At 39.9% G+C, this 16,905-nt stretch overlaps 4 non-coding genes across 4 annotated transcripts; 2 read left to right on the forward strand and 2 right to left on the reverse strand.

The window, feature by feature from the left end:
• The first annotated feature begins 4,389 nt into the window (after positions 1 to 4,389).
• Trnaf-gaa lies at positions 4,390 to 4,462 on the forward strand. The gene has a single exon. It is a non-coding gene; the product is annotated as a tRNA-Phe (tRNA).
• A 1,910-nt stretch (positions 4,463 to 6,372) lies between these two features.
• On the reverse strand, positions 6,373 to 6,445 carry Trnaf-gaa. The gene has a single exon. It is a non-coding gene; the product is annotated as a tRNA-Phe (tRNA).
• Positions 6,446 to 13,690: 7,245 nt separating this feature from the next.
• Trnaf-gaa lies at positions 13,691 to 13,763 on the reverse strand. Its single transcript has one exon. It is a non-coding gene; the product is annotated as a tRNA-Phe (tRNA).
• Positions 13,764 to 14,862: 1,099 nt separating this feature from the next.
• On the forward strand, positions 14,863 to 14,935 carry Trnaf-gaa. Its single transcript has one exon. It is a non-coding gene; the product is annotated as a tRNA-Phe (tRNA).
• Positions 14,936 to 16,905: the final 1,970 nt, after the last annotated feature.

Here is a 16,905-nt window from a genome sequence, read left to right on the forward strand (position 1 = left end):
CTTCTGGGATAATTTCACATCATTCTTTTGCTCTTAATTATAACTGTAACTCTGTTACCTGTAAATTGAAAATGGTAAATCTCTCTCAGGCTGCCCCGACCTGCCAAGGGAAATCGCCTTTGGTTCCTGCCCGTCTGCCCGACCCGGTGGCGGAGAATACCCGTCTGCTCCTCCATGGGGCGGGGTCGAGCTGAGGTCAGCCTGGCCCTCGACCAATCCGAAGGAGGACGAAACCTGGCCCTCCCTCCCGGGGGCGACTCCCTGGCACCGCCGAGGTCAATTCCAGCTCGTGGCAAACCACGAGTCATCACTCGGGAATTCTTGCTCTGCTGGAACGCCTATACCTCGCTTCGTCGCTGCTCGTTGATATTTATATTCTGTTGCGACCTGGCTTTATAAATCTATTCTTTATTTTGCTCTGTTTGATTCATCGTTGTACTTGTAACTCATAGTGTGTATAATTATTTAACGTTATAATATATATATATACATATGAATATTTATATATATATGTGTGTGTGTGTGTGTGTTTGCAGTGTTTTCGACGCCTAAGTGGTTTTATATGAAGGTAACTTAAATTCATACTCATTATAATAATTTACAACGTAATACTTACAACAGTCCTTCTAAGGAGCACTAGACTTCCCTTGATGATGGAATCTGAGGCCCTTCATCCCCAGCGCCTCCGATCCCGCCCAAAGTGCCCAGACCCGGGATCGAACCGGGGACCTTTAGATCTTCAGTCTAACGCTCTCCCAACTGAGTTATCTAGGCGTTTTGATAAGGAATAACTGCAATTACAGAATTCCCTTTTTGCTTTTGCAATCGTCATGTTTGTTGGTGTATGAGTATGCAATGTATATATGCATATACACATTTGTTCTGATTTCTGATACATACACATCTATATTGATATATATATATGACAGCACGTTCTTTTTATTATATAAATGGCCTGACGAGATATAAGAAACACAAAAGTATGAATTCGTATGTGTTGTATAATCTAGCATAGTATAGGGTTGAGATAGATGAGGATGGTATGTTCTGGCAGATCCTAGGGTAACAAAAGCATAAAACTATATTACTAATAATATTAATGATAATAACAATAGTAACAAAAGTATAGTCTAAATATTCCATATTTAAGCATCTTTTGATTAAGATACGGTGGTTTCTGACAACGCTTATTGAGGTCTGTGGTGGAGGCAAATGCTCAATGGGAGTCTAGGGATGGAAAACACAGCACGCACACAGTAACAAACACAAACACGCGCACAAACACGAACACATGCACAAACAAAATTATCAGTGAATTCCGCCTTATTAATATCCCAAGCGTATCTTCATCTTGATAAAGAAAGCAAAAAGAGAAAGGAAAATAAGATATAAAACACATATGCAAATAAGTATAAAGATAAATATAAAAATAAAGAACAGTTTGTCTGCCAAGTGTTTTAATCAAGAACGGAAGTAAATGTCCATAACTTAAATATCATTTATTTCATTTATTGATTTATTTATTGTTCACCAGTACGTGTTTATTTTCCCCATAAACTGTTTTATACATCGCTCACTTTACCGGTACGTGCACTTTGCATACTCTACTTGGGTTTTTCCAGTTCCTAACATTAACGCACACACACACACGTACACGTACGCATACACGCACACACACACACGTACACGTACGCATACACGCACACACACACGTACACGTACGCATACACGCACACACACACACGTACACGTACGCATACACGCACACGCACGCGTATGCACACACGCACACGCACGCGTACGCATACACGCACACGCACACACACCTACACACACTCTCTCTCATAGAGAAGTAAAGTAATTCCAGCCATTTGAGCTGCTGAAATCAATGCAGAAAATGAGAATTAAAATCACTCTCCGCCAAGACTTCCCCGAAAAGCATTCCTTGGGCTTCCTATTTCAGTCATGAGAATCTCCACCTTTTTCCAATTAGACACATTTAGGGAAATTTAAGGCCTAGATAGCACAGTTGGGAGAGCGTTAGACTGAAGATCTAAAGGTCCCCGGTTCGTTCCCGGGTCTGGGCACTTTTGAACCCGCAGCGGACGCGGGACCCGGGTGGACCAGTAGGGGTTCGATCCGGGTCTTCTGTGGCCCTCACTGCGTAGTGTGAGAATTTCGGCCTCAGGATTGGGTTGTCTCAGGATTGCAACGGTTTGACGTCGTGATCTCTTATTTTTTTTCTCAGTTATATATAAATGTATATATACAGTATGTATATGTATATGTATATGTATATATGTATATGTATATATGTATATACATATGTATATATATATATTTCCAGGGTCGAGTACAGAAGGGCCAATCTCCTGTATGTCAATGTTGAGAAAAACAACTTTGAAAGTGGCTCCGTTAATTGAAATTCATACAGCATTTCTTTTTTTTCTGTGATTATTCAAACTGCGTTGCATTAATGTAATAATTTTAAAGACATTTTTGTACATAACAAAAATAACTAATATTTTTCACAACGAAAAAAACAAAAAAACACAAAAATCTAGTGCTTTCAAAACAATCATTTATAAAATTCTTTTTTTTTTTTGGTAATTAATTGATATATTCTGAGAAATTTGTTTCTGTTGATGTTAAAACAATTCAATTTCTAAAGCAGTTTTACTGTTTTTTGGCTTAAATTGTAAATCAATAAAGTTCATTTGACTATAATTCTGTAATACTTTCACATCAATTTTTTACTTCTATTTGTAATTATAACTCTCTTACCTGTAAAGTGAAAATGGTAAATCTCTTTCAGGAATATGTAGAATGGTAAAAGCGGCCAACGTGAAGCTTCCGTTGCCATGTACTCAAAATGAAGCCTTTTGTGGCAATCAGTCTCGCACTGAGATTTTCACGGAGTTGGATTTCAAAGTGATGCTCGGGTGGCGTCCATTGTGCACTGATGACACTTGTCTTTATGACACTTATAGAAGTAAAAATCTCCGTTTTGGTGGTAGGCGTATCTCAATTGCTATTTTTGGACATTGGCCCTTCTAGCTCTCGGCCCTAGATATGTATATGTGCGTCTGTAAGGCCAAAAGCTAGAAAGGCCACAGACACACATGTTTATGTGTATATATATGTACATATATGGATTTGTATACATACATGCATATCATCATCATCATCATCATCAGCCTGGATCAACACTGCAGGACGTAGGTCTCTCCCAATCTTTTCCATCTTTGTCTATCTTGCGTTTTTTGCTTCCAGTCTTGGCCCCAAATTTCGTTATTTCGTCACGCCATCTTGTCATAGGTCTGGCTTTTGGCTTCTTTATGTTATCTATAATCCAGTCTGTTACTTTCTTTGTCCATCTGTTGTCCTGTCTCCGACATATATGACCTGCCCATTGCCATTTTTTTCTTTTTGATGCTCCCTGAGTATATCTTCTACTTTTGTCTGTTCCCTGATTCACGTCGCCTTCATCCAATCTCGTAGACTAATTCCCAGCATCAACCTCTCCATCCATCTCTGGGCACTTATTAGTTTCCTCTTCAGTAATTTAGTTGTAGTCCATGTTTCTGAACCATAGGTCATAACTGGGATGATGAATTGGTTAAAGTCTTTTCTTCTTAAACATAATGGCAAGGAGCCTCTTAGTATGCTGCTGTGTCTGTCTGTGCGAGTTGCCCTTGGTGTACATATACTTGTCTACCACCTCTAGCACTTCACCTTGAACATGTATCTGTTCGAATTGAACTCTACTGTTAAACATGATCTTAGTCTTTTTTTTGTTCAATCTAAGTCCGACTTTCAGACTTTCTCTATTCAGATCATTTATTAGTTGCTGCATTTAATTTGCAGATTCACTGAAGATTCACTGCAAATCTTAGATTGTTCAGGTGTTCATCCTCGATTTTGATACCCTTCCCGGTCCATTCTAGCTTCTTGAAAATTTCCTCAAGGCAAGCTGTAAACAGTTTTGGTGAGATGGTATCACCCTGTCTAACACCTTTCTAAATTGGGATTTTATCGGTTTCTGTGTGGAGCTTGATGGTAGCTGTCCTATCTTCGTATACATCTTCTAATATTTTACAATATATCTCTTCTACTCCCTGTCTTCGAATAGCTTCTAGTTCTGCTGGCATTTGTACAGAGCCAAATGCCTTTTCGTAATCAATGAATGCCATACACAGAGGTTTCCCTATATTCGTTTATCTTTTCTCTTATTTGGGTAAGCGTGTGTATGTGGTCTGTTGTTGAGAATCCACTGCGGAAGCCTGCCTGTTCTCTAGGCTGATTAGAATCCAGACTTTCAGGGATGCGAGTTGTGATGCAAAAGCAAAAAAAAGAATTCTCAAACTACAGTCAGTCACATATCAAACTGCCTAGATAGCTCAGTTGGGAGAGCGTTAGACTGAAGATCTAAAGGTCCCCGGTTCGATCCCGGGTCTGGGCACTTTTGGCGGGATCGGAGGCGCTGGGGATGAAGGGCCTCAGATTCCATCATCAAGGGAAGTCTAGTGCTCCTTAGAAGGACTGTTGTAAGTAATAAGTCATAAATGATTGTAATGAGTATGGATATAAGTTAACCTTTATATAAAACCACTTAGGCGTCGAAAACACTGCAAACATATATATATATATATATATATATATATATATATATATATATGTGTGTACATATATATATCACAACGTTAAATATTTATACACACTATGATATACAAATACAACGATGAATCAAACATAGCAAAATTAAAATATATCTATAATGTCGCAACAGAATATAAATGTAGCGAGGTATAGGCGTTCCAGGAGAGCTAGAATTTCCGAGTAATGACTCGTGGTTTGCCACGAGCTGGAATTGACCTCGGCGTTGCCAGGGAGTCGCCCCCGGGAGGGAGGGCCAGGTTTCGTCCTCCTTCGGACTGGTCGAGGGCCAAGCTGACCTCAGCTCGACCCCGCCCCATGGAGGAGCAGACGGGTATTCTCCGCCTCCGGGTCGGGCAGACGGGCAGGAACCGAAGGCGATTTCCCTTGGCAGGTCGGGGCAGCTCAGGCCCGAGGAGGAACGGGAGGGACGAGCTTCCTGTGACGGCTCACTCGCACCTGCCGACGCGGCCAGTCGGGACATTCTGTGCCTCTGACCTGGAGATGATTATCTCATTGAATGGTCCTGAAGGGATTATGTCAGTGTCTCTGATGATGTATTAAATATATTATATGTATTTATGTATATATATTTTTTTCACAATGATCATATCTAAATGTATCATGGCGGAGAGTGACCTTAATTCCCATGTTCTGCAATGATTTTAGCAGCTCAAATGGCTGAAATTACTTTAATTCTCTAAAAGAGGGAGAGAGTGTGTGTGTATGTACTAGGGTTTGTGTGGTTGCGCGCGTGAGAGTGTGTGTGTGTGTGTGTGTGTGTGTGTGTGTGTGTGTGCGTGCGTTTTGCTATTTCGATAAAGAAACAATTCTAGGAAATCACATTTGAAAAATATTCTCCAAAGTCAGCGATAACTAATACTTTTGTTATCACTTATGAGAAGAAAACGAACGATCAAATGGCTTACGTAATTTTAAAAAATGGTACACTTATAGGTTTCCGAATCATTCATGAAAATATTATTTACGCTGCTTACATTGAAAAGGTTGCCAAAAATGGGACCCAGTAAGTGTAATGAAATATAATTCCGGAACTGTTCTTAAATATATGTGTGTGTGTGTGAGTTTGTGTGTGTGTGTGTGTGTGTACATACACATATACACACATATTTACAGAAATAAATATACTATAATTCATCAACAAAAATATGTATATTGAACTTCATTCAATAATAATTTTTGACCTGTTGCTCTGGAAAGCACTACGTAAAAAATATATTTGTTTTATTATGAAAAATATTCGTTATTTTCGTTATGTACAAAAATGTCTTTAGAAGGGATTCTATCAATGCAACACACCTTGGTGGTCACAGAATAAAAAGTACATTTCGTGAATTATTGATGGATTTCAGAGAATGGAGCAAGCTTTCAAAGGCATTTTTCTCACCACTGAATTTTATAGCATTGGCCTTCTGTTCTAGGCTATATATATACATATATATAAGGCCTATGCACGCATATATATTTATACATATATGCGTGAGCATATGTGACCATATAAACACACATATATATATATAACTAAATGAGAGAAAAAACAAAATAGTACGACGTGATATCGTTGCAATCCTGAGATACACCAATCCTAATGCTGAAATTCTCGCATGATGTAGCGAGGGCCACAGAAGACCCGGAATCGAGCCCCACAGGTGACAGAAGTCCACCCGGGTCCCGCGTCCGCTGCGGGTTCAATAGTGCCCAGACCCGGGATCGAACCGGGGACCTTTAGATCTTCAGTCTAACGCTCTCCCAACTGAGCTATCTAGGCCTTACATTTTCTTAACTGTGTCTAATTGGAGATCGGTGGAGATTCTCATAACTGAAATAGGAAGCCCAAGGAATGCTTCTCGGGGCAATCATGGCGGATGGTGACCTTAATTCTCATGTTCTACAATGATTTTAGCAGAGTTAAGCGCGACAGTGTGTGTATGTGTGTGTGTGTGCGTGTTGCTAGTTTGATAAACAAACAATTATAGGAAATCGCATTTGAAAAATATTCCACTACAAAGTCAGCGATAACTAATATTGTATGTTTTGTTATCACTTATTTGAAGGAAATAAACGATCAAATGGCTAACATAGTTAAAAAAATAAAAGAAAAAATACTAATAGGTTTCCGCCTCATTCTTGAATATACTATTTACACTGTTTTCATTGAAGAGGTTGCAAGAAGTACAAAAATGGGATCCAACAAGTGTAATGAAATATAATTCCGGGACTGTTCATATATGTATGTGTACACACACACACACACACACATACACACACACACTCACACTCACACACACATATACATAAATAAATATCCTATAATTTATCAACAAAAATATGTATTGAACTTCATCCAATAATAATTTTATTATGAAAAATATTCGTTATTTTCGTTATGCACAAAGGTGTCGTTAAAAGGATTCTATCAATGCAACACACTTTGAATGGTCACAGAATAAAAACTAAATTTCGTGAATTATTATTGGATGAATTTCAATTAACGGAGCAAGCTTTCAAAGGCACTTTTCTCAGCATTGCATTTTAGGCCACTGGCCCTTCTGCTCTAGGCTCTCTCTCTCTTTATATATATATATATATATATACACACACTATATATATATATATATATGGTCTATACACATATAAACATATATGTATATATACACATATATACGTGTGAGCATATACAACCATATAAACACACACACACATACACTTTTGGCTGGATCGGAGGCGCTGGGGTGAAGGGCCTCAGATTCCATTATCAAGGGAAGTCTAGTTCTTAAAAGGACCTTGAGATTATCATAACTGCGGAAGGAGGCGAATGGGTCAGACAGATATGGTTGCTAGTGTCATTGAATGGTCCTGAAGAGATAATGTCAGATATTAAGGCTTAGCGTCTCTGATGTACATGTACGTTATTCAAACAGATGGATTATATATAATATATGTATTTATGCGTATATATATTTTCACAGTGTTTCTATATATATATATATATTGTTACACCTTCCCTGCCTTACATCCTCAACTTGACCTCAAGGAGGATATGCAAATCAGCCCATCGACTCATTATCTCAGAATTCACTCTGAAATAATAGTTTCTGTTAACAGAGAGATTTTACCGTGTACATGCCACGCGGCTGTTTGCGGGTCATGTGGCTTTTCGAGGGCTTATCCAAGCCTACCGGCGGTGGCGTCCCCACGGCACTCCCGGGTATTTAAGGCCAAGGTTGACCCAGGCCACAGAGAGTTCCTGCCTAGCACTTGTCCGGTCAAGGTAGGCCGCCCGGCCTACAGTTTCAGGCGGGAGGGCTCCGGTCATTCTCGCCAGCCTCTCGGCCCCCTCTAGGCTGATCGCGACTAGCCGTACTGCGCTTTACTCAGACCTTGTCGTGTTGCCATATCCATTTGTTGCTGCTTACTCTTCTGAATAAAAAGAGTCAAAGTTACCATTCCCTTTTACTACTCCTGCTTAACCAATGTTTAAGGCATCTATATAGCCTTTACATTGTGGTGGCAACGGTGGTCGTTGTGTCCTTTCGGCTCGCAACTCGGGCACACAGTCTCCGGTTACCGCTCGAACCATCGCTCAGACATGTCTTCAAATGACCATGTGAGTACACATTTTGGGCCTTTTTTCCTTTCTTTTCTCTATCTTCCCCCTTAATGTGTTAAGCCGTTATGTGCAGTTACACTCACGCTGGTTTTCTTAGGTTAAAGTGCTGATTGACAGCAAATGGTACACTCTCCATTCTTCTGACCTCAGATCACATTACTGTGTGATCACGGTATAGAGTCAAACAATATGAATATCATTATTTTTTTTTTTTTTTTTCTTGTGATTAGAGTTATATTGTTTCAATTGCAACGAATTTAGCACGTTCATGATTTTACTATTTTCTTGAACATCATCTCATTATTTCTTTTCTCACTGGCCATTTTCTGTCTTGACCGGACCTCGGAGTGATAAGTCATTAGTCAAACCCGCATGGACAGTTGGGTGATCTGACCTCGCTTTCACTTTGAGTGATTGAAACGCTGAAATGGCTGTGAGAATAGCTAGCATTTTCTATACATTGTTTTCTAGAATTGTTGCAATATAGGGATAACGCATAGCAACCGTTACATGTTCATTGGTGACACGTTCTATCGGTGCTAGAGCGGAGCTTATACTGCGATTTATATACATTTACATTTTAATATAGCGCCAGAGATCTTCCCTATATCATAGTGTCAGAGTGCCTGATTACCCTGGGGTTGCGTATATGCCTAATAGATCTGCGCTCCGACGTTATTTTGTTCGGCAACTTTTGAGCCGGTGTGACCCACAATTAAGTCCGTTAAATAATGTAAGACTATGGTTTAAGCTAGAATCGTGATTCACTTATTAATCACACCCATTAATAATCACACTTTAGACGTCATTGGCATGTTTGGGGTAAATCCCATCGATTTATGATTCGTGATAAATACCCGTAGGGCATTGCATGAGCTCCATCACAGACTCGCAGCTAGAGTGGGTTATTTATAAATTTTCCTAGCTCGTTTCGCTTCGTAAAGTACGGTATTTAGGGTACAGACCCCCCCCCCCCTTCCCCCGTCAATGAAGTCTGCATGCGCAGCTGGACAAATTGTTACCTCGGCATATTGTTCCCCGAGAAGATTCGTTTGCGTGAAGCCGCGAATATTGTTTTCACGTCACCATTCTTAGTGCGTCATTCCGTCGCATATCATTAAATGTTAAATTCAATGTGGTAGTTAACATAATTTTTTTTAACTAGTTTATCGTATTTTTATAAAACGACGAACGTTATTCTGGGGTTTGGCATCCATGTCCGCTCTGTGTGAGATCACTCTCACTCTCAATAACTGTCACACACACACACACACACACACACACACACACACTCATTCATCCACGCAGAACAAAGACACCGAAACCTTCCATTAATAGGGTTTGTTGCTGTCGTATTTGCAGGCGTAAAAGATCTATGACGCATCTCTTTGCCCGCGAGTTTGTCAGTTGTGATGTGTGATTTGACACACATTTCTTTTCTGTGTTACGACAATGGCTCAAGTAAATCTTTGCAGATTGCCAAATCGTCGTCTCCGTTACTTTATTCTCATTCTATCAAGAGACCGCCACTACAGTCTCTCTCTTCTAATTTCCTCTTTGAACGTAAAACACAAACTAAAAAAAGAGACTAGAATAACGAAAATTCGACCATAAAAACTGCATTTTTTTAAAATAAATAATCGGCTAGTGGTACTTAACACCCCCTCTTCTCTGTTGTCTCTCTTTTCTCTTACTATCTTGGCCCTTATTTGTATAATCTGGTGCTGCAGAAACGGTCACCTTCGGACGCTATGGAAAACGTCACCGGATGATCGCCAGAAGCCGAGAAAGACTAGGATAATTGTCAGAGCTGAGCAAGCCGCCCCGGGATGTGGAAGGGCGCCACCTGCCAGGACGCCTGTAGATCATCTGAAGGACCAGTAACTCGTCAGCGCAGGTACCAGTCGCCCCATGATAGTGTGACGGGCGCCGCCTGCCTGGACGCCGCAGATCCAGTTAAACTCCCGGAGCTCGTCACCCCAGGTATCTGCCACCCTCAGATGCCGAAAAGGACGCTTCCTGCCGGATGTACGAGCACGCAGCCGAGAAGGACCTGGACGATATCTGTGGACACGTGCATTGGGCGAGTAAGCCGCCGAATTAGGCCTGGACGAGGACTACGAGGAAATCTGGACGAGTCCGAAGTCAAGGAGGACCTGTGCGAGACCTTCGAGGACGTGTGGATGTCGAGGACGGACGGATTTACCAGGGATCAGGATGAAGATGACAACAAAGACGAGCAGCCACGAAGATGCACCAGGGACAGCACACGCGAGAACGAAGTAATTAACAAGTCAAGAACCAGCCAAGTTGGGTCACCCTTGAGGCAAATCCAAGGCACCTTGAGGGCGAGGCGTTAGTAGGTGACCGAGCAATATACCGTGTACATGCCATGCGGCTGCTTGCGGGCCACTTGGCTTTTCGAGGGCTTACCCAAGCCGACCGGTCAAGGTAGGCCACCCGGCCTACGGTTTCAGGCGGGAGGGCTCCGGTCATTCTCGCCAGCCTCTCGGCCCCCTCTAGGCTGACCACGACTACCCGCACTGCGCTTTACCCAGACCTTGTCGTGTTGCCATATCTGTGTGTTGCTGCTTACTCTTCTCAATAAAAAGAGTCAAAGCCACCGTCCCCTTTTACTACTCCTGTTTAACCAATGTTTAAGGCGTCTATACAGCCTTTACAGAGATATCAAGTTAGACCACACTCCTCTGGCTAACATCTCCTGATAGCTGACAGGTGTTTATTTTACTTGAAGAGATTTGTCTGCTCAATGATAGGGTAATGCAAAGAATATAAATATTTAATTTGTATCAAAATATATTTTAAAATAATAAGTAAGTAAATGAAATGTCTCTCATATAATGTCTAAGTTGATGTAAACTCAATCACTTCCTTCATACAAAATGGATATCACTGTTGAGTTATCATTTGTCATCAACTTTCAAACATATCTATATAGTTAAGCCAACAAAGAAGATAAATGTCATACCGGGACATGTGCTCTCGATGGCTGTGAGGCCACTCGTATTTCAATTGAAATTTTATGCAGTTCCCACGATAAATTACCTTTTTCACATTAATTGGCTTTACATTTCATCCTAAGAAATTACTTTAAACTTTAACCAAACTCAATCCAATCATTATTCTACTCTAAATTTTAAATCAAAGATAGCAGCAGGCATTTCCCTTCCATACCCTTCCGGCCTACCCATCAAGAGAGCGTCGTAAACAAAACGTTCCAACACTTTTCCTAAATTATCAACATCTCTCTTCGTATCTTCATTCAACTAAATGACATCTTATTGATCCTCATATTTGTTTTAAATAAGGAAAAACTTTTCATAGAGATCAATTAATGGAATCATACTGATATTACACAACAGATGCAAATAAATCATAAATCATTTTTATAAGTACAAAAATATCGTTCCAGGAATTGAACTTTTAGATTCCGTAATGCACTACCAAATAGTTATTACAACCTATATATATAAATATCACAGGAAAAATAGTATTTCAGAGGATTAGTGTAACATTATATATACATATGTATTTGCATGTATGTATACAAATCCATATGTGTATATATACATGTCTATGTATACATATATACATATATCTTGTATATGTATAAAGTACATATACATAAACATGTGTGTATATGGCCTTTCTAGCTTCCGGCCTTACAGACGCACATATACATGTCTAGGGCCGAGAGCTAGAAGGGCCAATATCCAAAAATAGCAATTGAGATAAGCCTCCCACCGAAATGGATATTTTTACTTCTATAAGTGTGTCAGGCACACAACCACAGCTTTAAGCTTGGACGACCTGCCTGTGGTTGTTTGGATGTGTGCGTATGTGTGTAGGTGGTGTGAAAAGCGCGGGTGAAAGGTAACGAGGTGCGTGGAAGGGAATAGCTGTGGATAGCTCAGCTGGTGGCGCTTGTGCAAGGTCACAGTAGCAGTAGCAGTAGCAGTAACAGCGCATTTTCCTTCCATCGGTAAACTGACTACCCCTAAAGGTGAATAAGGAGTTTTAGTTTGTTCATTTTCTTTATTGTCAAATTATTTTAAGTATAGTGCGGCCTCGGCGCATTGCGAGACCACATAAGAATGTGTTTCTTATAAAATGAGATGTATTAATGGTGCGATATCTACCCCTAAAGACCGCATGCAAGGAGATAGACCGAGACGGGGGATATAGACGTGTCGGAATCCTGCAGTTCGTCAGTGACATCGTCGAAAACAAGAAAAAGTGAAAAAGTGAAAGTGAAAGTGGAAGTGAACAGATATAAACTTGACTTGATATGACTTGTAGTGCATGAACGAGAGGAATTTTGGGAAACATTGTTTTTGTTTTTGTAGTGTGTGTTGTTTTTGTAGTGTGTGTATAATTTATATTTAAGTTTGAAAATAAATGGTTAAAGGTTTTTATCTTTTTAATTGAACTCCAATCTTCCCAATCATACATATATATTCCTGTGTATAAACAGAGAACGTCCAGAACCGAGGATATCTGCTAAATTAAACCTTCTGGCATAGTAATATCCTTACAAAGTGTCATAAAAGCTAGTGTCATCAGTGCATTAGGGACGCCACCCGAGCATCACTTTGAAATCCAACTAAGTGAAAATCTCAGTGCGAGACTGATTGCCACAAAAGGCTTCATTTTGAGTACATGGCAACGGAAGCTTCACGTTCTACATTTCCTGAAAGGCATTCACCATTTTCAGTTTACAGGTAAGAGAGTTACAATTACAAATAGAAGTAAAAATTTGATGTGAAAGAATTACAGAATTATGTCAAAGGAACTTTATTGATTTACATTTTTAAGCCATAAAACAGTAAAACTGCTTTAGAACTTGAATTGCTTTAACATCAACAGAACTAAATTTCTTGGGATATATCAATGAATCACAAAAAAATGAATTTTATAAATAATTGTTTTGAGAGCACTATTTTTCTTTTCTTTTTTTTTTTCGTTGTGAAAAAATATTAGTTATTTTCGTTAGGTACAAAAATGTCTTTGAATAATCAAAGAAAAAAAAAATACTGGATGAATTTCAATTAACGGAGCCACTTCCAAAGTTGGCCCTTCTGTTCTCGACCCTGGATATATATATATAAATATATATATATATATATTCATACATGTATCTATATACATATATATACATATATACATATATATGTATCTATATGCATATATAAACATGTACATATACATTCATATATAACTGAGAGAAAAAATAACAAGAGATCACGACGTCAAACCGTTGCAATCCTGAGACAACCCAATCCTGAGGCCGAAATTCTCACACTACGCAGTGAGGGCCACAGAAGACCCGGATCGAACCCCTACTGGTCCACCCGGGTCCCGCGTCCGCTGCGGGTTCAAAAGTGCCCAGACCCGGGATCGAACCGGGGACCTTTAGATCTTCAGTCTAACGCTCTCCCAACTGAGCTATCTAGGCCTTAAATTTCCCTAAATGGAAATAGGTGGAGATTCTCATGACTGAAATAGGAAGCCCAAGGAATCCTTTTCGGGGAAGTCTTGGCGGAGAGTGATCTTAATTCTCATTTTCTGCGTTGATTTCAGCAGCTCAAATGGCTGGAATTACTTTGTGCGTGCGTGTGCGTGTATGTGTACGCGTGCGTGTATGTGTACGCGTGCGTGTGCGTGTATGTGTACGCGTGCGTGTATGTGTACGCGTGCGTGTGCGTGTATGTGTACGCGTGCGTGTGCGTGTATGCGTACGCGTGCGTGTGCGCGTATACGTACGCGTGCGTGCTCGTTAATGTTAGGAACTGGAAAAATCCAAGTAGAGTATGCAAAGTGCACGTACCGGAAGAGGGAGCGATATATAAAACGGTTTATGAGCAAAAGAAACACGTACAGGTGAACAAAAAATAAATAGATAAATAAATGAAATAAATTATATTTGAGTTATAAACATTTACTTTCGTTCTTGATTAAAAGACTTGGCAAACAAACTGTACTTTATTTTTATATTTATATTTATATCTTTATCTTATTTTCATATGTGTTTTATATCTCCTTTTCCTTTCTCTTTTTGCTTTCTTTGTCAAGTTGAAGATACGCTTGGGATGTTAATAAGGCAGAATTCACTGATAATTATGTTTGTGTGTGTGTTCGTGTTTATGCGCGTGTTTGTGTGTGTTACTGTCTTCCATCCATAGAATCCCAATGAGCATTTGCCTCCACCACAGACCTTTCAGAAACCACCATATCAAAAGATGCTTCAATATGGACTGTTCTTTTGTTACTATTGTTATTATCATTAATATTATTATCTTTTGTTGCTATTGTTATTATCATTAATGTTATTACCTTTTTTCACTATTGTTATTATCATTAATATTATTTAGTATTATTATCAACACTTATACATCATATACGAATTCATACTTGTGTTTCTTATATCCCGTCAGGCCATTTATATAATAAAAAAATCATGCTGTCATATAACTATATATATATATATATATATAAATGTGTATGTATCACAAAATCAGGACAAATGTGTATACGCATAAATACAATATCAAACTGCCTAGATAGCTCAGTTGGGAGAGCGTTAGACTGAAGATCTAAAGGTCCCCGGTTCGATCCCGGGTCTGGGCACTTTTGGCGGGATCGGAGGCGCTGGGGATGAAGGGCCTCAGATTCCATCATCAAGAGAAGTCTAGTGCTCCTTAGAAGGACTGTTGTAAGTATTACGTTGTAAGTGATTGTAATGAGTATGAATATAAGTTAACCTTCATATAAAATCACTCAGGCGTCGAAAACACTGGAAACATATATATATATATATATATATATATATATATATATATATATATATATATATATATATATGTATGTATGTATATATATACATATATATATATTATAACGTTGAAGATTTATACACACTATGTGATACCAGTGCAACGATGAATCAAACATAGCAAAATAAAGAACACATTTACAAAGCCAGGTCGTAACAGAATATGAATATCAACGAACAGCGACGAAGCGAGGTATAGGCGTTCCAGCAGAGCTAGAATTCCCGAGTAATGACTCGTGGTTTGCCACGAGCTGGAATTGACCTCGGCGGTGCCAGGAAGTCACCCCCGGGAGGGAGGGCCAGGTTTCGTCCTGCTCCGGATTGGTCGAGGGCCAGGCTGACCTCAGCTCGACCCCGTCCCATGGAGGAGCAGACGGGTATTCTCCACCACCGGGTCGGGCAGACGGGCAGGAACCGAAGGCGATTTCCCTTGGCAGGTCGGGGCAGCTCAGGCCCGAGGAGGAACGGGAGGGACGAGCTTCCTGTGACGGCTCACTCGCACCTGCCGACGCGGTCAATCGGGACATTCTGTGCCTCTGACCTGGAGATGATTACTTCTGCGGAAGGAGGCGAATGGGTCAGACAGATACGGTTGCTGTGTCATTGAATGGTCCTGAAGGGATCATGTCAGTGTCTCTGATGTACATGCACGTTTTTCAAACAAATGTTTGTTTGTTTTTGTTTATAGTTTTTGTTAGTTCAGCTAATTCTATTTTGTCCCTATTTGACGATGCTTTCATGACCCTACGCTTTTGCATAAGTTCTTTAGTTTCTATTGAGAGCTTACTAGAGTTTTGTTGGGCATTCTTACCGCCTGCTTCAAGTGCAGCTTCCTTTATTATGTCATTGAATTGTTTGTTGATTTGGTCAATGTTGAGATCTTCGTCGCTGAGAAGTGAATATTTGTTTTGGATGTTAATGCTAAATTCTGTCGCTTTGGTCTTCAAGTTAGCTAAGTTTGGCTGTGGTTTTCGTATGAGTTTGTTCCTTTCCCTTCTCTCATTCAATTTGACCTCTGACCCTTCTATGGTCGCTGCCAACATTTACTTCATTAATAATCAATAATATAGTAACATTTTTTTACTATATCACGCCTATTTGAAATTTCGTTTTTGATGTCGAATGGCAACTTCCACGTCCACTTCCGCTCTAGTCTTTTTTCGAAGAATGTATTTATGATCGAGAGCTCGAGCCTCCGCAAAGTCGACTAGCATTTGTCCCTTCCCATTCCTAGTGCCTATTCCGTGATTCCCCACTACGGTTTCTCCTTCTGTCTTTTTACGTATTTTGGTATTAAAGGCTCCCATAATTATTGTGAAATGGGTTTTTACTCTTTCGCTGGCTAAATGAACATCTTCATAGAAGCTTTCTATTTCACTGTGGCTGCAGGTTGGAGCATAGACTTGAACTATCTTTAAGCTGTACTTATTAATTAGTTTTATTATTACTGAAGCCACTCTTTCATTTATACTATGGAATTCTACAACATTCTTTTCTAAACGTTTGTGAACTAAAAAACCTACCCCTAATTCTTGCTTGTTACCCTGAGATTTACCTCTCCAATAGAGCACGTGTCCATCATTTAGTATCTTCTGTTCTTTGCCTAGTCTTCTAACCTCACAGAGTCCTACAACATCCCATTTAATGAAGGAGAGTTCCTCAAGTAATGCTAGTAAGTCGGATTCCGTTCTCATTGTCCTTATATTATATGTGCAAAGGTTCATCAACGTGGGGCGGCCTGTTCTTGGCCGGGGATTCTTAGCAC

Source organism: Penaeus chinensis, chromosome 42 (assembly GCF_019202785.1).
Source record: "Penaeus chinensis breed Huanghai No. 1 chromosome 42, ASM1920278v2, whole genome shotgun sequence".
Classification (NCBI taxonomy): Eukaryota; Metazoa; Arthropoda; class Malacostraca; order Decapoda; family Penaeidae; genus Penaeus; species Penaeus chinensis.